This window comes from Dermacentor variabilis, chromosome 6, assembly GCF_050947875.1.
Source record: "Dermacentor variabilis isolate Ectoservices chromosome 6, ASM5094787v1, whole genome shotgun sequence".
NCBI classification, from domain to species: domain Eukaryota; kingdom Metazoa; phylum Arthropoda; class Arachnida; order Ixodida; family Ixodidae; genus Dermacentor; species Dermacentor variabilis.
The window spans coordinates 36,942,718-36,965,684 of record NC_134573.1 but is presented as its reverse complement, the minus strand read 5'-3'; positions in this window follow the sequence as shown (position 1 = coordinate 36,965,684).

Genomic DNA, 22,967 nt, shown 5'->3' with positions numbered 1-22,967 from the left:
GTATATATTCTAAAACACTAAAAACACAATACTAGTATCAAGCAAAATTCTGCTACACCTATTTAACCAATCGCTTACAACTGGTATGCTTCCTACAGACTGGAAGATAGCAAAAGTAGTCCCTGTCTTTAAGAAAGGTAACAAGAGTTCTAGTGATAATTACCGTCCGATATCACTAACATGCATTTGCTGCAATATGTTGGAACACATTATCGCATCCCATATATATTCTCATCTTGAATGTAATAACTATTTTTACCCGAAACAGGATGGTTTCCGAAAAGGATTTTCTTGCGAAATACAACTACTAGAATTGACGTCAGACACACACTTCGATATGAACAGTAATAAACAAATTTACTGTATCTTTTTGGATTTCTCGAAAGCATTCGATCGTCTAGCCCATAGTCGCCTGATATCAAAGCTCTCAGCAATTAAACTCGACTCACTAACCCTATCATGGATTCGTAATTTTCTTACTAATCGCGAACAGTTCACTGTTGTTGCTAACTTTTCCTCTGGCCTCTCTGACGTCACCTCTGGTGTACCTCAAGGCAGTGTACTTGGGCCTCTTCTCTGTTTAATTTACATTAACGACTTACCGAACAATATATCATCTTCTGTACGATTATTTGCTGACGACTGCATTGTATACCGTTCGATTAACTGTCCCTCTGACCACGTGGCACTCCAAAATGATCTTGCACTGATCGGTGATTTGTGTGCTACGTGGCTCATGTCCCTAAACGTGTCGAAGTGCAAAGTAGTTTCCTTTTCTCAAAAAACTGTTAACTCTCACTTTTCTTATTATCTGGATTCTAACATAGTTGACCACGCCACAGAATATAAGTACTTAGGAGTGCTCCTTACACACAATCTTTCATGGACTAAACACATCACCTCCATTTCAGCTAACGCCTCCAGATCATTAGGATTTCTGCGCCGCAACTTAAGTAGTGCGCCTTCACCACTACGAAAACTAGCTTTCGTAACTATTGTACGGCCACAAATTGAGTACGCCTCTTGTATATGGTCTCCTCATCAAAATTACCTCATCGAACTCCTGGAGAGCATCCAGAATAGAGCAAGCCGTTTCATTTCTAAAAGTTATAGTAACGAGTCAAGTGTAACCCAAACAAAAATCGATCTTTCGTTGCAACCACTAACTACTCGCCGTGATATTTCCCTTCTATTATTATTTCATAGATTTGTTCACACAGTTGGCCTAACCTTATCAAACCAGAAAAAAAGCATCGTCGATGTCACAACGACTGAACAATCAGTTCAGCTACACCCGAATTTATGGCAACACACACGCTTTTAATTTTTCAGCTTTGCCCCGTGCGGTCCGTTTATGGAACGCCCTACCAGATACCATTGCATGCGAACCTAAACACACTACATTTCGCAATCTGCTAACCGATAAATATGCCGTTTCCACCGTCTAAATACGTCATGTCTTTTGTAATTTACTTGCATTTCTTGTAGAAGTTAAAGAATTTCAGGGCTCCCAATATTTTACAAAACTTACTACTGTATAACATGGAAAAAAGTTTACAATGTTATTATGCTGTTGTTTACCATTTATTGTTATTGCTGTACATAGTGGTATTTACTAATTATTATTTTTCCATGTTCTGTGCGTACTCCTTTCATTATGCTGATGTTTATTTCTTTCCCGATTCCATAATGATATGTTACCGTATTTCCCCCCTTACGCTATGCCTTCTAGAAGGCCTGTAAGGTACATGTAAATAACTAAAAACAACCTGCAAGATGAGCTGGGTGGGAATCGAACCAGGGTCTCCGGAGTGTGAGACGGAGACGCTACCACTCAGCCATGAGTTCAATGGTTCGAATCGCGACAAAAGCGCCTCTAGTGAATGCGGTGTTGCCTCATAAACGAGCCGTAGAAAGTTATGCTGCGGTTAACACCGGTAATTATCAGCATGTAAATTACAGAGGTCGCAGTTAAACGAGTAGAGAAGTACGTTTCCGCTACATTTCTTCTGAGCTTGGAGCACACGCAGAGCCATCTTACGGCAAACACAGAAGACCCCCTCCTCGCAATGTACGGCGCTGTCCCGGCAGGTGGCGCGCCACTCGCCCGCTTCTCCCCTTCGTCTCGTTTGAGCGCATTGGGGCTGTGCGGGGACCGGTGCGAGGATGCCCCAATACCCTTGCGTTTAATAAGTTGTTTCGCTCTCTCGCCTTCCAACTTCCAGCGTGCGTAACTCGAACCAATGCCTCCTTTACTAGATGCCCGCCGCGTTGCTCGTTTTCCCATTGTAGCGGCGGTTCCCTTAGTTGACGTTAGTTCAGCATAAGTTCCGTGAGGCGGCGCTCGTTGCCTTTTCAGCTTTCGGCGGATGTGGCAGCGGCGGCTGAATGCATCCGCCGGCGCGTTATATGCGCGGGCCTCTGTCACCGTCTGTTGCCAGACGGTGACAGTTGCCACGTTAATCTCAGAGGTCGCAGCACGTGATCGGAAGTTGCAGGCGTTCGCCATGAGAGGCGCTCGTTGCCTTTTCGCAGAGGAGAGAAAAGGGAGAGGGCCCGAAACCGAGCTACTGGACAACGCGGCAGGCATCTAGTAAAGGAAGCGTTGCTCGAACCCTCGTGTTTAGGCGACGCGGCTCCTCTTTCCGCTCACAGCGCGATTCTTAGGTGAAGCGTCCGCTGCGGGAGGCCTCTGACATGATCGCTGCGCCATAGCCCGTCTGGTGGGAAAGCGTCCCCTGCGATGTGTGCCGTGCTGCTGGCGAGAAGTCATGCGGTGGCGTGGCGCTCCCAAGCGAGATAGAGGACGATCCCATCAAGGCGTCAGCCCCTTGATCGCGTCCGCTTTCATGGCGCGTCGCGGCCCGGCTGTCCGTGCCGATGACGACGTTCGGCTCGCGTAGATCGCTTCTCCCTTCCAGACACCGAGTTCTTTGGTTCGTTCCACTTGCTCAGGCGCACGTTTCGTCTTTGTGTGACTCAAGAGCATGCCGAGCGAATGAGTGGGCGATGCGAACGGGGTGTGATAACGCTATCGCCTTCCACTCTTGAAGGCAAAGCTTAAGCGTATTGCAATTTTCTGACAGTTCAGTCCTCTCGGTCACCTCGCAATATATTGAAGATATCTGTAGTCATTGTAGAGTGCCGTACACATGAACACCGTCCCGAAAGGTGTAACAAAACGCCCAAAACCAGTGAGTGAGCAGCGCAACGAACCCTATCAGCGGCTACCACAGCGGCCATATGGTTCCCTATGTAATGACGACACAATTTGTTTTAATTTTGGCAGCGCCATCTTTCGGTTTAATACTTTAGCTCACAACGTTAACGCTACTCTTATTTCTGTTGCACTGTGGAAGGTACAGTTTCTCTTGTCTAAGTTTATATGGGTGTTCTGGTGGCCCGACAACGTGACTCGCCGTGCGCCTGGCTAAAAGGAGCGCCGCGCTAGCCTAGTCAGGGCGACCTCGCCCATGGCTGATAGCGAGGCTGGGCCGTCTTCACTGAGCGTTTCGCGAGAGCGGTAGGCTGTCACGGATCTCCTCCGGAGAACACTCTGACAGAAAGAATGGACTAGGCGACAAGTGCACCCACACAGACGCACATTTATTACAACCTACGCGACACAAACACTAGCACACAAGCCAAACTAACACAAAAAACAAAGGCTATCAGTGCACAAGACCCGGTAACACTGCTATCAGCGTTTTACTTTTAGTGGTTGGCGTTCGTGCTCACGTCTGGTTCGGTGCTGATGTGGCGTGGTGTGGGTCTCGTAGCCGTCGTTGGAATGGCGCTCGTCCTTCTAGAGATGGCGTCGTTGGCGGCGTCGTACACGCTCCCGGTCCAAACGGCCGTGGCGGTGTTGCCGATGACGTTGGCGTTGGGGCACCACCCGGAAGAGTGGCAACAGCGCTCGAGATACCCCTGGCCGTAGCAGGTGGTGGCGTCCTCCGTGGACTCCCCTGAACGGGCTCAGGAATGGCAGGAAGTCTGCGGTGTGAAGCCGTAGAACGCGAGCTCACCGGAGCAGTAGCCGGCGTTGCTCTTTTCTGGTCGAACCGTCCCTGAACGATAACGATGGCTTAACAATAATTGTATACCTGAATGTAATAATTACAGCTAACTCAAAGGTTATCTATGGCTTAACCTGGCTAAACCAAGCTATCGCTTTGCACATTGACGGTTAGCTGAGCTAAGCCGCAGCCATTTTTATGCGGAATATCACGGTGACGCCGACGGCAGAGCTTCACCTTCAGTCTCCATATAATTTCTTTCGCAATAAAAACTCAATATCGTACCCTCCCCCATATTCATAGCCTTCGTAGCATTATTCGTAAACCCACTGAATTTTCGTCATACTTAGATGTCTTTGTGTGCGATGTAAAGGCCGTTGCGGAAACTAAGCTCAGCTCTGAAATTAAGGATGGCGAAATCGTATCCGATTCTCATGATTACATTATCTATCGCAGAGATAGACACGACGGAAGAGGAGGTGGGGTATAGCTGGCCATAAAATGCATACAACGCCATTTTTAGGGCCGATGAGTTCTAGTTTCAAAAGTCTTTGGGGCCGAATTCATGGCACCAATGCAATTCAATTCATCCCATAAGCTACGTACAACCCGCTAGCTCCCCCAGTTTCATTTCCAAACTTAACGACAACAATTGCTCTATTCGTTCTAAATACAACAATACCGACATTTTTTCTTGGTGACTAACTTTCCGTATACCCGCCGTGGTTGCTCAGTGGCTATGGTTATGAATCGAATCCGGCCCACGGCGGCCGCATTTCCATAGCGGCGACATGCGAAAAGACCTGTGTACTTAGATTTATGTGCACGTTGAAGAACCCCAGGTGGTCCTCTACTACGGCAAGCCTCATAATCAGAAAGTGGTTTTGGCACGTAAAACCCCATAATTTAATTTTAATTTAACTTTCCGTACATTGATTGGCAAACATTGCAAGGCAAATGCATATCGTGAGTTCATTCAACCAGCACTTGATTTTTCAAGCGTACAATTATTAACCAACAAACTCGTATAAATAACATTTTTTACCTTCTCATGCAGACACCCCGAGGGTTAACACTATCACTTTTACGGATGGGCTCAGTGAACATCGGTTATTAGAGTTCACAGTTCATACCTTCATGCTCACGTCACCTGAAGACAAAGCAAGAGTTTGACTACAAAAGACCAGACCTAAGCGCTATTCCCAACCGTTTGAAAAGCTTCAGGTCGTCATTCTTGGCAACCTTTTCTTAGCAAGCAGTGCAGGAGAATTGGTGCCCATACAAAGAAAAGTTGATGAAACTAGCTCAAGCGGCCATACCAAAGGTTTCATTTCCCGTAAACGCAATCTCTAGCTATCTGAACTCTAGCTCTAGCTAGCTTACTGAACCCGTGTTCAATAATAATAATAACAATATTTGGGGTTTTACGTGCCAAAACCACTTTCTGATTATGAGGCACGCCGTAGTGGAGGACTCCGTAAATTTTGACCACCTGGGGTTCTTTAACGTGGACCTAAATCTAAGCACACGGGTGTTTTCGCATTTCGCCCCCATCGAAATGCGGCCGCCGTGGACCCGTGTTCAGTAAGACCCTTCGTACTCTTACATATAAAAAAACGTCTCTAAAGAACCTACTGCAGTGCTCTGCGTCATAATAAGGAAAATTACTTTTGCAACCTGCAATCTCCGCTTCAAGTAAGCAAAAATGGAACGCGATCTCTCCTGCCAAGCATGACGACGTTTCCTTAGAGCTTTATAGTACTCGCTGGTTGATTGCGCGAGTTCTTGCTGAAGCTCAATCTAACAATTACTTCACCGCTGTATTTAGAAAGAACTGCTATCGCATATGCCAATATCCCTCGAACTCGACTAACCATACATGGCCTCTGTCAATAAAACAACCACTTCTGTTCCTGACTTTATTAGCAACCTCAAGCTGTCAATTCCTTCCGGCGTGGATGTGATGAACTGAAAAATTTTAATATATATAGTAGGACCCTCGAGCACAGTTTTTCATCGCTTGTTTCAAGAGCCTCTCTTAACAGGGAAAGTTCCGTGTAAGTAGAAGATCGGTAACGTTATAGCATTTCTGATGTCCTGTAATACGACCGCTGTTAAGAATTATAGCCCAATATAACAAACATGTTTTCCCGGTAAGCTACTGCAACACATCTTCTTGTGAACCCGCCGTGGTTGCTCAGTGGCTATGCTGTTAGGCTGCTGAGCACGTGGTCGCGGGATCGAATCCCGGCCACGGCGGCCGAATTTCGATGGGGGCGAAATGCGAAAACACCCGTGTACTTGGATTTAGGTGCACGTTAAAGATCCCCAGGTGGTCAAAATTTCCGGAGTCCTCCACTATGGCGTGCTTCATAATCAGAAACTGGTTTTTGGCACGCAAAACCCCACAATTTTCATCTTCTCTTGAAATGTAGCACACCACTTGGAAATTACCAGCTTCTGCAAACATCTACACGGTTTTAGGAAGGGAATATCATGTAAAACACAGACAGTCGAATTCACAACACATATCCTTCTAAACATGCATACGCGCCCACAGATAGATTCCATTTTCATTGATTTCACTAGGGATTTTGATCGCGTTGCTCATTGCCCTTTGACAACTCAAATTTCATGCTTGAACATAGATTCCCTCACAGTATCTTGGATAAGAATTTTTTTGCCATTCCGTAAGCAATTCGCCGTCATCGATAACAACGTTTCAAGTGTTAGCGATATAACATCTGGTGTACCACAAGCTTGTGTACATGGAGCATGACTATTCCTTATTTATGTAGACGACCTGCCAGCCTCAATAATATAAATTCGTATGTTCGCAGACGACTGCGAGATAGATTGTAAAATCTCCTCGCCAACCGATCATATCGCTATTAAACGAGACCTTGACCGTATCACGAACCGGTGCTCTTCTTGGCAAATGAGCCTAAACACTGATAAATTCAAACTGATAACATTCACCTGCAAAACTACATTTTCCGTTATCGAGTACTCATTGGATAGGAATCTCGTTACACGCACTAACACATACAAGTGCCTCTGGATTCTCCTTACACCTAATCTGTTATCGTCTGCTCACATTGCAAAACGTATCCAGCTTTTCTGGACATGAGGGTTTAGTTCGCGTGAGTGCCACCACGTGGCGTACTAACCTTAAACTTTTCAAACTTCCCGCGGTGACGCGTGATGACGTCAACCAAACAAAATAAACAAAAATAAAAGCTTTCCCTGCGCATTGAACTTCGCCACAATGCTTGTCCCGCCGGTGTTATCAGTGTTCTTGATCAAGCGTATTCGCTCGTCGCCTAGAAATTACTCGTCATCCTAAGAGCGTTTAGTCGCGACGAGCAATGGTTGATTCTGGGCTTTTGATGCGGTTCTTTCTTTTTTTTTTCTTTTCCTTTTCTTTTTTTCATTCTACGGAGTAAAGAAGCTAGCCTAATCGTCAGAAGTACTTCGGGGCAGCCTTTCTTCAGTCGGCATACATTGCTAACGTCCGAACATCGCACAGCGCCTACTAGAGACGCCGTCGTGGACGGATTTTGATTTTCCACTATCGAATTCGTTAAGGTGCACAAAATTATTTCACTAGCGACATTGCAATGCGCACACATGGGCCACCGCCGCAGCTGCAAATCTAGATGTGCTTAAGCATTAAGACATATGCATGGATAAGTTGGTTTTTCACCTTAACACAAAAGTCACGATACAAGAGTTGAGCAAACTGTCCCTGTGTCGTCGCAGGCTGTGAGACCGGGCTAGTTGGTATTCCATGCTAAAGTGACTAGCGCAAGAGTGGACACGGGACACTAGAGGCGACAAGGATAAGCGCGCAAACATCCCACTGGGCGCTTGTCCTTGTAGCGTCTTTAGTGTTCCCTGTCCACTCTTGCACTAGTCACTTCAGTTTGTGTCGTTGTCCGTTAGCACGCTATAGCCGAAGCTGTTCGCAATATTACGTCTCCATTTACTGGCCACCAGGCCAGGTACACCATTGGGTACGACATATACAGTACTTGCAGTTAGTTTCCAAAGTAGTCTCCTATGGCGGTTGTCCACGTGCGTGAAGCAAGAACGATATTTAAAATTATTGTGCAGTAATATATGCGGGATTTGTGTGTTCTCCCCATTCTCTACCATGTTGCCGTTCCGCCTTTATTATATAGCCGCAATGTAGACTAGCAGCTATCGAACGCCATAAAGGCTATCCACATACTCAAAGACCTCGCGCACAACTCCTGACGCTTAATTGTACTCAAGAGTTGTGCGACTGCCCAGGACATCCTTAACGAATGTTACATAACACATTATGAGGTTTTACTTGCCAAAACCACGATTTCATTAGGAGGCACACCGTAGTGGAGGATTCGAGAATAATTTAGACCACTTGGGATTTTTTAACGTGTGCCTAGCCCTAAGTACGCGGGTTTTCGCATTTCACACCCATTGAAATACCGCTGCCGTGGTTGGGATTCGATCTCGAGACCTCGTGATTAGCAGCCGAACCCAATAAGAGCTAAGCAACTACGGTTGTTGCAACTACGAAGGAACTACGAAGGAATGTTGGCAGTAGGAGAAAGGTGACAGCCGGAAGGTGAGACAATTTGTTCCAATCCTCATTACGCGAAAATCGGTACCATCTGTTTTGTCGAAGAATGACACCGTAGAATGCACTGTATTCAATGAGTGAAAAAATTATGCGAATCCTATGTATGTGCGAATCGATGTAAGCAAAGCTTTCTGCGTTTGATGTCATTGTCATGCGTAATCTCCACAGAGTACGCAGGCACTCTCTAATGAAATGCTGTCAATGTTTGCCTGGTTACGCCTGCCATTGTGATGCAAATAAACGGGCGCCTTCAACTCTTTTTCTCAGAAAGAAACGCTGAATGAAATGCTGACGTGATCCTAAAGAAGATTAACAAGCGCCGAAGTGCTCGATCTTACGACGCCCATATTCGTAAGCTTATATTCGTGATTTTTTTTTTTTTGGGGGGGGGGGGTTGTGCTCTTGTACCCTAGAAATGTCCCTCGGACGTCTCTGACGTGCTCGTTTTTATTCTCAAGTACGCAATGAAAACTCTCATCACTGCAAGTTCATGATGTATTGGTGGCAGGCCACCATGGCGTGTCGCGCAAGTATGACCACGCTGATTCGTTTGGGTTGACATATACTATTTTGTGCGTCATACTTCCCCACATTCATTTTTCAAACTATGCCAGAGCTCGAAAAGGGCGGCCAACTCACTACGTCCCTTTCCTCTGTTTACTTCCGCAAAATGTGTGTTTATCGCTGTGGTTACCAAATACGCCCAGCGGTATGCTACGACACAAGCCTTTCTGGCGGCTGAGCAACTGAAGTCGCAGGCTTTATTCAACATGGCGTCGACGTTCTATATGGCTATCCTCAATTACTTTTCGCGGACTTCGCTCACCGCCTTCTCTCCAGTGTCATCTCTTACGCTACTAGCTCCTGCTAGACACAACACAAACACGCAACGACCTTAATGAAGTATCAATTACACGCTAATTGACACACTGTCGACGTATATTTCCGCTGAGCACCAGGATGGGAGCGTTGTCCTGTCTATGGTGACATTATCCGTCTACAGCCTCGCTCAACAACACCGCTCGTTACTCATCACGTTTTTTTTTGTCGGCAAGAGTATAGTGTATTTCCTCCGAATGTGCTTTCGGCTTTAGACGTGACCTTGCACGCCCGCTTATTCTGTTACGTTGACGGCGACCGTTGTCGTCAGGATGCCGCCTCATTCTGAGCTTCGCAGTCACCAGAGACCACAGAAAGCTGTCTTCACAAACAAACCACCGAGATTCGAGCCCATCTCCCAAATGCTCCATCTTGCATTTGGGAAATGGGCACGCTAACCATTACGCTACCACCTGCCTCCACCAATTTCTGTTTATCTATCTGCCTGGAGCAATTGCCGGACTTGTTCGCCAGGCTAAACCCGCCTGCTGCTACAATTCACCGCCACCACCACCACCATCCCACTTCACGTTTTTGCCGCAGACGCAGGCAGAATGGATGCAGAAACGAAAAAAAAGTAAAGATTGCTTGAGCGGCCAGCTGACACATGACCTTAACTTTGGCAGGTTATTCTCAGTGGAGCGCATGTAGGCTTGCGGCTGTGTGCAGATTGTGGGTCGCCTTAGCTTTATTGTAAATTTGCTTTCACCGACTCTTTTCAGCTGGAACTCAAATGCCGGACAAAAATGATACCTACCGTTGAATATTTTTTTCTTGGTTTCAACCAAAAACGCTGATTTACACAAATAGTGATCTTTTTAAGAAATGGCATAAGGATACTACATTTCGGGTCATGTCGTTGTGTCAGTACGGGCCGGCACCACGTATCGACGAAAGGGCATCACAATGCCGATGCACGCGGCAGGTTACTGAATGAAGAAATCAGGAAGCGACTGTTTTTCAGTTCTCGCAACACATTGTAACAGACACGAAAGGCACGGACAAGAAGAGAAGAAAGAGAGGACGAAGAAAACGAGGAGTTAGAGAGGCCGGGCTGCGCTACGATCACGCTACCATCATCGTCCAATTCTCCTGTAAATAGAACCATTTCTTCGCAACTCCTCGTAACAGTTGTGGTGAAAGGTGCTGCGTAATCGACACCCGAAGACGGAGGCTGAACCACAAGTTCTTCGACGGAGCCGTCGCCTTGCTGGACTCTCACCGAATCTACCGGAGTTGAATATGTCCCACGACGCAGACGAACAGCGGCCCATTCCGACTGCTGCCCCAAGTTCTGCTCTGCAACTGAGAGATGCGCGTCCCTTCGCCGGAAGATCGGACGAAGACGTCGAGGAATGGCTCATCCATTATCACCGGGTGAGTGCCGCCAACAGGTGGAACAGCGCTTCTCAGCTTTCGAACGTCGTGTTCTTTCTAACCGATACTTCATTGGTGTGGTTCGACAACCACGAGGAAACATTCACAACATGGGGAAGATCTGTTTCGGAAATCAAAGAGCGATTCGGTGACTCCGCGACGAAAAAGAAAAGGGCAGAACAGACGCTACTGCAACGTGCGCAAGTACCAGGCGAAACCTGCACGACCTACATTGAGGCAGTAATAAAGCTGTGTAGGATGGTGGACTCTGGAATGTCCGAGGAAGACAAAGTCGGGCACATCCTAAAAGGAATCGCCGAGGATGTTTACAATTTCCTTATTGCAAAAGACAGCCTGGCTTCCGTCGCTTACATCATTCGGCACTGTCGTACTTTCGAGCAACTAAAGACGAGGCGCATAACGCCGAAGTTTGGCAGGCTAGCCAATGTAACGACAGTTGCAAGCGTGGACAGCAACCAGCCCCTTGATCTTGAATCAACGATCCGACAAATAGTTCGGGAAGAACTCAGCCTGCACGCGCAAGTGACATATCCAGGCACTCGTAGCTTCCGCCTACCACCAGATTTTGAGCCAAACGTGGCATCCTTCTCCCCGTATCCTGCGGCAAGGGGTACTGAGGATTATGAACTCGCGCCCCGACAGCAGTCACGTCTCTACGACAGAGGCCCTACTTATGGCGCTCGGCCACAACAAGAGCAGCCGCGTTTTTACCCCCGAGGCCCTGCGACTTCTGTCAGGCCACGACAAGAACAGCACCGACCCTACTACCACGACGCGACTTATGAAAGATATAACGGATTTCAGCAAGCAGCAGAGACACGTTATCCACATGACCACGAACTTTCTCGCCGCCCGCAGCCGTCTACCATTCGTTTCGAGGTAGACGCTGTGAACCGCGACCCTCCCGTGTGCTACAACTGTCGTTCCACAGGCCATATAGTTCGGTATTGTCGCCAAGCCCGTCAATCACGTAGGACACCATCGATGTTATCGCCACCCAGAACCCGTACTTCATATGACCTGCGGACGACCGATTTGCTTCCAAGGGATCACTTCTCACACGAGACCAGACGCAGCGATTCGCCAGCATCTGAGCAGAGTTTCACGCCTCCAAATAGCCGTCCCCGTCGCTCTGCGTCCCCTCGGCGCCGTTCTTCCTGACCGCCCCCGGGAAACTAGCATCCGCGGCCAGTGGATGTGTGGTCGCAAGGACGGTCTTTGCAAGAAATACCTCTGCCTGTTGTGATGTTCAAAAACACAGTGAATGTCTCGATTGACGGAATACCGACCATGGCGTTAGTTGATACTGGGGCGACTGTGTCTGTGATGAGCCTCGCTTTGAAAAACCGGCAAGGCCACAAAGTTATGTTTTCTTGGAACGACGGTATTACCTTTCGTGGAGTAGGCGGCGAGTGGTTTCATCCCCTTGGTGTTTGTGCTGTGAGTGTTTTGTTGGCTGGGAAAGTGTTTGTGTCGGAATTCCTTGTTCTTTCTCGTTGTTCGCACGACGTTATTCTTGGTATCGATTTTCTTGAACAGTGCGGCGCTTCCGTGGACTGTGGTTGTGGCGAAATCTCATTGAACAAGTTATTTATATCAGCACATTCTGAACAAAGCTTGGGTAGTGAAGACAAGGACACAGACACAGTCAGTGTTCTTGGTGAAGTGATTGTACCATCGTGGTGCCTGACGCCCGTTCGTGTTTCTACAACTACTGTTGATACTGATTGTGTTGACCTTGTAGTTAGGCCTCTCCGCATAAACGGTGCTAAAAAATATACTTGTGCCCTGCTCTGTCGTGTGAATGACGAAAGGAGTCGCCACATTGTGGGCGCTGAACTCTTCCGCCACGCCGGTTGTCCTTCCTCGCGGTATGAAAATCGCTCTTTTCGATGAAGCCGCATGTACTTCAATAGCGGCGCTAACTACGGACGTTTCTACAGCTTACTTTCCTTGCGATAATCGCCATTCTGAAGAGCTAATGCTTGGCATGATCAGCAAGGCTCTCGGTACATCGGAGCGGCAAGCACTGGTACAAGTCCTTGCCAGGCATGAGGCCGAATTTGATTTCCCGCATGGAGATGCACCCCTTCATTTACCGTCATACCGCGTCCTGCGCTCGTCACAGAATAGATACTGGCTCAGCACACCCCATCCGCCAGAAGCCCTACCGAGTGCCATCGTCCGAGCGCAAAGTTATTGCCGAGCAAGTCAAGGAGATGATGAACAAAAGTGTCGTTCAAGAGTAATCTAGTCCATGGGCAGCCCCAGTAATCCTGGTCCGAAAAAAAGATGGCTCCTGGAGATTCTGCGTGGATTACAGACATCTAAACGCAGTGACGAAGAAGGATGTCTATCCACTACCGCGAATCGATGACGTCAGTGATTGCTTACACGCTGCTTCTTACTTCTCAACACTTGATTTGCGATTGGGGTACTGGCAAATACCTATGAACCCTGCCGACAAGGAAAAGATCGCTTTCGTGACTCCAGATGGCCTATTCGAATTTAATGTTATGCCTTTTGGCCTTTGCAATGCTCCTGCCACCTTTGAAAGATTCATGGACACAGTACTACGCGGTCTAAAGTGGGAGATATGCATGTGTTACCTCGATGATGTTGTAATCTTTGACCGCACGTTTGAAGAACATAACGAACGCCTCAGCCTCGTTCTCGACTGCATTGAGAAAGCTGGACTGGTCCTAAACTCAAAAAAGTGTCGGTTCGACGAACGTCAAACACTGGTTCTGGGACACTTAGTCGACAAGGATGGCGTCAGACCCGATCCTCGTAAGATTGAAGCAGTGAGCTCCTTCAAGCCACCGCAGTCAACACGAGAACTCCGCTCATTCATTGGCCTATGTTTGTATTTTCGTCGTTTTCTTCCCCGGTATGCCGACATCGTTTGCCCGTTGACAAGTATTTTGTGACAAAATGCATCCTTCAATTGGACGCCAGAGTGTGACGCATCATTCTCTCAACTGAAGTTTATACTAACGTCAGCACTCCTCTTGCGTCACTTCGATCCATCTTGCCCGACTGAAGTTCACACTGATGCGAGGGGAATCGGGATAGGAGCGGTGCTTGTACAACGTCACAGTGGTGCAGAACAGGTTGTCGCATATGCCAGCCGTTGTCTGAGCAAATCTGAACGCAATTATACGGTCACGGAACAGGAATGCCTGGCAGCCGTTTTCGCCGTACAAAAGTTTCGATGTTATCTTTACGGTAGACCATTCAAGATTATCAACGACCATCATTCTTTATGCTGGCTGGTCGGTTTGCGTGATCCCTCTGGTCGCCTCGCACGTTAGGCGCTGCGCCTCCAGGAATACGACTTTGTGGGTACAAGAGTGGCCGTCGTCACGCTGACGCAGACTGCTTCTCTCGGATTCCTCTTGCGACTACCGACTGCGATGCTGAGGATTTTGACGACTGTCTCGCTGCTGTTACTCCTACGTTCCCTGACGCGGCAGACTTTCAGCGAGAACAACGGGATGATGTTACCCTTGATCCGCTTTTTGTCGCCGCCCGTACTTCTAAAGGCAGCGGTCGTTTTACTGTCCGTGATAAATTGCTGTACAAAACTAATTACTCCGGGCATGGAGCGCGTTTTCTGCTTCTTGTCCCCGAGAGTCTCCGCTCCGAGGTTCTACGCGCCATGCATGACGATGTGACATCCGGCCATTTCGGCTTCGTACGAACGCTGCACCGCACGCAGGAGCGCTTTTACTGGCCCAAGATGTACGAAGCAACCAAGCGCTATGTCGCTATGTCGCTAGTTGTGAAACGTGCCAACGTCACAAGCGACCGACCACCGCAGCCCCGGGTCCCCTTCGGCCATTGACACCGCCCAGTACGCCGTTCGAGCAAGTAGGCATTGACCTTCTGGGTCCATTCCCGCCATCTAACAACAGGAACCGCTGGATAATTGTCTGCGTAGACCATCTTCCACGGTATGCAGAAACTGCAGCCATACCGTCTTCCACCGCTGCTTGCGTGGCGGCCTTCCTTCTCCGTTCCGTGGTCCTTCGTCATGGCCCACCACGTGTCATCATCAGCGACCGTGGTCACCGTGGTCGCCAGTTCACGGCTGATGCCATTGAAGAGTTACTTCGTTTGTGCACTTCACAGTTCCGTCATTCCATGCCATATCATCCACAGACCAATGGCCTCGTTGAAAGGACAAACAGAACGCTGACTAACATGCTTGCTATGTACGTCTCCTCCAATCATAAGAACTGGGACGACGTGCTGCCCTTCATCGCTTATGCATACAACACTGCGAAGCACGAAACCACGATTTATAGCCCATTTTACCTCCTGTATGCAAGGTTACTGCGAAGCCCTCTGGACACTTTCCTACCCTTCGTTCTGCACAGTGATGATTCTGTATCGAAGACTTTGTGTCTCGCTGAAGAAGCGCGTCGAATAGCTCGTCTTCGTACTCTGGCCTCGCAAAGTCATTCGAAAGAGCGATACGACGACCGTCACGTACAAGTATCGCTGCAAAAAGGTGACTTATTCCTCCTTTGGACACCGCAACGCAAGCGTGGATTGTACCAAAAGTTCTTGTCACAATATTCAGGCCCATTTGTAGTTGTGGACCGCCTGAGCGAACTCACTTACGTCATAGCTCGCCTCCTGTGCAATGGTCGGCGATCAAGCAGAACTCAGCTGACTCATATTGCTCGCCTGAAGCCTTTCTACCCTGCTTGTACATCCTGACTCGCCCCACGGGCTTCGTCTGCTTGCGGGGAAATTTAACAGATACGAAAGGCACGGACAGGAAGAGAAGAAAGAGAGGACGAAGAAAACGAGGAGTTAGAGAGGCCGGGCTGCACTACGATCACGCTACCATCATCGTCCAATTCTCCTGTAAATAAAACCATTTCTTCGCAACTCCTCGTAACAATATTGTACACAGCACACTAGGCAGCCACCACCATGACATTTTATTTTTGACAACTGCGACACCAAATGGCGGACTGATATACTTCCTAAAGGGGTTTAACTTTATTTTTTCATCGCAGAACCGCAAGCACAGGTTGCGTCGCGCGTATACCGCAGCCACGTACTGTGGCCGCACTCCTTTTCCTCTAACAATGTGGCCCCCGGCGGCTTCACGCGCTCCCGTAGGTGGCGGATTGGACTGTCACTCCAGAAGTTTAAATACACAACCTCTTTGCATAGAAACGACGGCATGATTGTTAACATATTGTTGGCTTGGATATGTTTGGCACGAGGCCCAAGACCCTGTCTTCTAACACGTTCTTATGTTTGCGTTCGCGTCTCTGTCTTGAAGGGACTCACACCGTGACATGCTACAATGGTGCTTGCGTTGGGCGTATGTAAGGCGAAAAACGCGGTTCTAAAATGTCTGTTCACTAACTTGTGCAGTAAACCCATGTTTATAGTATTCGCGCAGTATAGTAGTAGTATAGTAAGAGTCACGAGTATGGCATTCGTAACCGCAAGTGCCACGTTATGGTCGTAACTTGTCGGGACAGCGTAGATGTAATCCACAGACCCTGCCACTAAGGAATACGTGGCTAGGCATGGCTGATGAATAAGTAATTGCGAAGGTTGGTTTTCAGTAAAGGTTTGTTACCAAGAACGGTGGGAGCTTATACTGCCGCAAAGGACGGATGCTGGGCGGTGACTCCAATCATTTACTCGGCACATCACACATCTACACTGGAATTCAACTGGTTTCGCCCACTCTTGCTTATATTCTCTCGCCTCTAAGCTGCGACTTCGCCTGCCACCCAGGCCCCAGCTTTTCCTCTTTGTCCCCCGCTTCTTTCCCAGTCTGCTGAGACGTGCTTCCACTGAGTCTTGCTCCTCCTTTTTCTCAATAAATAAAGGCATTCATCCATGCATGCCTAGGTTACTGCAGAAAATAGCGTGTCTTTATCTCCATAACCACCCCGTCTCTCACCTGGACTCTCCCATCGCAAAACAAAGCTGCTGTGTTCCAAATGGCTGGGCGTCACATATACAATTTTCTAGGAAAGGCCAGTAGCACGGCGGGCAATTTTCAGTGGGTGACGAGACATTATATAGAACACCTTCTCTGCCATATCCACACTCAGTGCTCTGCTTCGTGAGCTACTATTAGCCGCTACGACGATGTACGAAATGAAAGAAACCTAGCTGGGCTGGTCGCGCGCAGCTCTTTTTGGATTCGTGATGCGTCGGTTTAAAATAATAATATTTCTTATCTAAGCCTAAATGACAGCGATATAGGCGAGGTGAGTTACGGTAGCTAGTTCGCTTGGACTAACGACGCTCTTCAAGCAGCACTTTCGTCTTATGCGTGTTTGCGAACGGGAATGAAAGACAGGAGGGTAACACGCCTTCCTGAAATGAAACATTCGGAATGACCCTTTCTTTGGCGGTTGGACATATGTCGAGGGTGCCCAATACGAACAATCTGCAAGTCTGTATTACCTTGCAAAGGGGAACTCAGATGAAACGCTGTCAAACAGATAGGCTTTTAATTATCGTAAGTAGATCTTTATTGGAATTCTTTACCATGAAGTGAAAGCCAACTAATAAGCATTTAAATTTTCTTTGTTAATAAAACATCCTGTTAGTAAAAGGTTGCTGTGCTTTACAGCCCCCTAAATTAAAACGTAAGTTATGGAAAATAAATTGGTGTGGTTAATGTGTAAACGCATACGCAAGAAAAGGCCTAGTCCATTTCCCAGTATTCTCTCAATGAAGATGGAGCACCTCTATACTCTCACGTTGTAGTGATGTGAAGAACAAAAACACTTCCAAAAGAGTCAGTCACGAATGTTACTCATTATAAGATGAGCTTGCGCTGGAAAAGAAAATAACACTCAAAGATACCGATGGCTGCGCGCAAAGTGCTTCCTCTGATTCCGATCTACAGATCAAGGCGTCGGTTCGTCAGATTGGAATGCTCGTACATCGCAGCGCAATCTCGGGTCGGCAAATGTGATGGAGAATGTACGCCAGTATTCGCTTCACGCGCGCAATCTGATAAGATAGCGCTCTTTCGCTATTGAATCGGTGCCAACATACTGGATATTAGAAACACATGCAGGCGCATCTTGAGCTAACTGATAACTTTGGAACTGTGGTTAGACGCTAACCCCCCCCCCCCCCCCCCTTAAAAGAAGGAATACAGTTGCTTTCAATATTAGCTGAAACATAGTGCTGGTGGTATAAAAAGGGCCCACAACACTGCACAGCGGCGCCGATTGACATAGAGGAAATTCAAGAGCGAACCACTTTACAATTACTGGTATTTATCAAACCAGCATATCGTGGTTTAATGTAGCCCTGTATTCCAGGGGCCAGTTCCAACACGGGTACTGTGTCGGAGCTCATATTTCATGTCAGCATTATTTGTCACAAAATCAAAGCATTTTTTTCTTTAGATCTTAACATTAGACAGCCAAAATACATGCAGCGAAACCCTCACCTTAATATTTCAGTACTTTTCGTTCTAACGTACATATCCGTGCTGATCCATATGTTACAAAGTGCTGAAAATGTACCCAATGCTTTCCTCCAGGAAGCTGTTTTTATTCCTTATGATGCCAGGAAACCGAGTCTGATGCCACCAACGCTCAGAAACCTAGTCGGGAGCGCGCACAATGTTCTCGCACACCTTGTGGGATGTACCGTAGCGCTGAGGTGCTTCTTGTATAATGTATGAGAATCGGTTGTAAAGACAGACGTGCAAGGTTGGGTCATGTGCTTAAGCTCATGAAGTTGATTTGTGCCAAGATAACCTGTCCAAACTTTCACACTTACTTTATAAGAAGTCTACAGCACCATCAATATGCCGGCTGCTTTTAACTGCACAAAACAAAACCATTCGAACGATGCAAACAATGTTAACATCATTTTATCATTCAAGTGTTCAGATTGGTAACCTCTAGATGCGGAGTAAGTTGAGAAGTTGTTTGCGTAATTAACAAAGCTACGTAATTAAATTTTCAGTAAGGGTTTTTACGTGGTTAAAGAAAATGAGCAGTTTGGAGCCCGTCCTCGAGATTAAGCAGCCAAACGAACAAATTTCGACTAAATATGCTTCTGTAAGAGCAATGCGAACAAAAATTTTCCAAGTAAACACTCTTGGAAGACGTAACTGACGCAGAAAAAGAACATCTGTGAAGTCAAAGAAAGAACAGCACTTCACGACGGGACACACACAGGGGGAACCACACACAAACTGCGCTAACATTAAGTGCTGTTCTTAATGTGATAATGAAGCAACTAGCCCGTCAGTCTTTCCTTCCAAACCTGTAAAGCCAACCTGAACACATCTAGCCTTTTGTGGTGCTGTCATCAATAGTATGGCCCCGTGAACATGTTCCCCATGGTCACATAGTCGCGTTCCATTTTTATTCACGCTGCTTTCTCGAAGGCAAGCATTTTAAAGGTTTAGTGTCGATACGGCCGTGAACGTGTGCCGCCGAAAGCTTGCTTGGTCGCAGAAGCGATGCATGACGGAATGATGGTGCAGATTTAGCGTGTCGTCGGCATCAAGACAGTGCACTGCCGCCGAGCGAAGGAAGATAACGAAAGGGAACAGCTTGGTAGCTGCTCAGGAAGCCGTGCCGATGGTGGCGATGCCATCATGACAAAATCTGAGGCGGCGATATTGACGGCTGAGGCGATTTTTTTCTTTTATTCTTTTATTACTTTTTTTACAACGAAGTCGTTAAGAGTATGCCTTAACTCGGGGCCAATTCCGACGTGGCCTATTCACATAAATGTAAAACGCCGAAACGATTTTCAGAGATAACCCCTGGGCCAATTTTAATAAATTTTGCTGGATTCGGGAGAGAAATTCTAGTGACTATTAGAAGCGCAAATTTCTATTTAGGGCTTGAATTCTGGTAAAAGATTTTCAAAAATTCAAAAGTGCGAAAAATACAGAAGCACGAAGTTTACAAATTAATAACTCCGCATCAAGAACTGATATCGCGGTTATGTAAACAGAATCCTTTAGACAATTCAAAGCGGACAAATCCAATATGCCGATTTATATCTTACGTGAAGTCGTTACGTTGTGAACAAGGGTTGTGGAAAAGCTGCATTTCCACATTACAAATTTTTTTTAGATTCATGCGTATTATATCAATTTTGTCCGCTTTAGATGTGCTGTTAGATGCAATGTACAGAATTGTGATATCAGTTTTGATTGCCGAAAGACAGAGTTGTAAAGTTGGTTTCGTTTTCTGAAAATTTGTGATTTTTGTCAATTTTGAATAAACAAATGATGACCCAAATAAAAGATTTTAAACCAATAGTCACTAGATTTTAAGTATTTCTTTCAAGTGCAACAAACCTTGTAAAATTTGATGCAGTGGTTGTGGAGAAAAACGAGTTCTCCTTTTACATGTATTTATATAGGACCACCAGAGCTAAAGGTTCCTCTTAAGGGCTACTTTCCCCACTATTGCGTCCGCGTATAGAGTAAAATCCCGAAGATAGCATAATACCGGCCTGACCCGCAGCAGAGGTGCAGCAAACGTTCAGCTCTCCCCATACGTGGGCTGATCCCGAATGTAACGCCATGCCAGGCCGACCAGCGGCGGAGGTGAAGCAGGCATTAAGCACTCCCCATACGTGGGCCGATACCGAAGACAGTGCAACGCGGTGCCGACATACGGCGGAGGTGCAGTTCGCCATTAAGGGGCCCACATACACAGCTTTGCGGGTCGTATTTCTTCAGAGAGTGGGAGGGCACTGAGATTTTTTACTTATCAAACATCAGGTCATCGACGGCGAAACTAGGGACACCAAAGCCGTCCTCGGGCTCCACCTAGAAAGCGCCTTCGACAAAGTTACGCACTCTGCCATCCTCGCGAAGGTATCGCATCTAAACCTAGGCGAGAGGTCGTACGAATATTTCAAAGGCATCCTCACCGGCAGATGGCGGAGCTCAGACTCGGCGACCTCAAGACGGACGAGAAGACATTAGGGAGCCAGGGTACTTCCCAAGGCTCCGTCATCTCACCCATGCTATTTATTCTTGCTATGATTCAAGTTGCCAAAAGACTACGCCAGCTTGAAGGACTGAAGCACACGATATACGCGGACGAAATTACGCTGTGGGTGGACGGGGGCAGTGATGCCCGCACAAAATCCACGCCACAGACGGCAGTCGACACGATCGAAGAAAGCTTGGAAGGTACGGGACTGCGTTGCTCCCCAAGTAAGTTGGAGCTCCTGCTTTACCAACCGATCAAAACGCACAGAATCAAGAAGCAAAGGAAACACGAAAAGATCAAGATCCGCACCAGGGATGGTAACACAATACCGACGGTCAGCAAGATCCGAGTCCTGGGCATGACGATCGAAGCGCTCGGCAGGAACGGAGACACCATCACCCTCAGCATGGGTGAGGCGTCCAATGCCAGCAGACTGCTCAAGCGCGTTACCACCAAGAAGGGAGTCATGAAGGAGGAAAACTTCATCAGGCTTATACACTCCTTCGTACTCTGCCAGTGTACGTGGCAGCCTTCCACAAGTGGGTGAAAAGCGAAAAGAACAAGCTAGACATCCTAATCCGGAGGGCTTACAAGACACCCCTCGGTCTACTTGAAACTACCAACATGAAACGTCTCCTCCAGCTGGGCATACACAACACGCTCGACGAGGTCATCGAAGCGCAAAGAGCCGCTCAGTTGGAAAGATTGTCATCAACAAAGGCCGGCAGAAAGATCCTGTGCAGTCTAGGCATCGGTTATCATGAACAGCAGGGACCAAAATGCCCCGTCCCCGACCACGCACGATGAAACGCGCGGGTTGACCCCTTGCCGAAGAGCATGCATCCGGAATTCATCGAAGGCAGAAGACGCGCTATAGCCAAGGCACTAACGGACCTGCACGCGGAAGACACCGGTGCCAGATACGTGGATGCAGCCGAATATGCCGGCCGCAACTGCTTCGCGATCGCGGTGGTCGACTCCGTGCGGGAGACTGCCAGCACATCGAGCAAGCAAGTGGAGGAAGCAGAAGAAATAGCCATCGCCCTGGCCATCGTAACCCGAGAATACCACATGATCCTCAGCGACTCCAGACAGGCGGTGAGGAACTACGCCAAAGGAAGAATTGCCCCAACGTCGGCACGCGTCCTGCTCCGACAGGCATACCGCGACAAGAGGACTCGAATCAAGTGGTTCCCGGAGCACGCAGGACAAGCGTCGGAGAAGCATGCCAATCGCAACGAAACGGCACACGCCCGAGCGCGAGGATTAACCGACCGCGCCCAAGGCAATGGCTGCCCGCTGTGTTTCAGCGCCAAAGACCGGATGACCACCTATAACGAACTGACCAAGGCTTTCGGCTGCCCCGTAGACTTCTCCCGCCGCCCTGCAAAGGGCTCAGCAGGTCGCAGGCCGTGCTGTTCAGGTAACTAGAAACGAGAACACTTCCAAGCCCGGCGCCATTGCATAGGATGTAACCAGAATCGCACCACCATGACAAGTGCAGAGCGTGCTCCAGGGAGAAGGCCACATTCGAGCACATGCTATGGGATTGCTCCAAACATCCAAGCCAAGCTAACTCAGGACATATACCGCCGCAGCTTGAGGAAGCAACGTGGAGCGAAGACCAAGAAATACAACTACAGGCCGTCGAGCAGGTCATCGAGGCGATGGCTAGGCAGGAGCCTGGTGAGCCGGCAACGGCGAGCGGGGATCCTCGCAGAGCACCCGCTGTAAGAGTCGGCAGTCGTAGCCGTAGGGAGGACCTTGTGGCGACAGGACTAGGCGAGCAGGATTTATTTACATATTAACATTTTAAGGAAGATACATTGGCAGTTTAGCGCGACTCCCATATGGAGCCCGCAAGACTATCATACAGCAAACAGCTTACGAGCACACAGCTCACTAGTACATTTCTAGCATGACAACGAGCACTCAGCTCCCGACGACGAGCACGCCCTAGCAGCCGGTAAACGCTGCTTATAAGCTCTCCGCTCGACGTCATAGTTCGATGTCCGCGTGGACCAGCCCTTCTGGCGGAGGGCTCACAAACACGTGCCGCACACACGC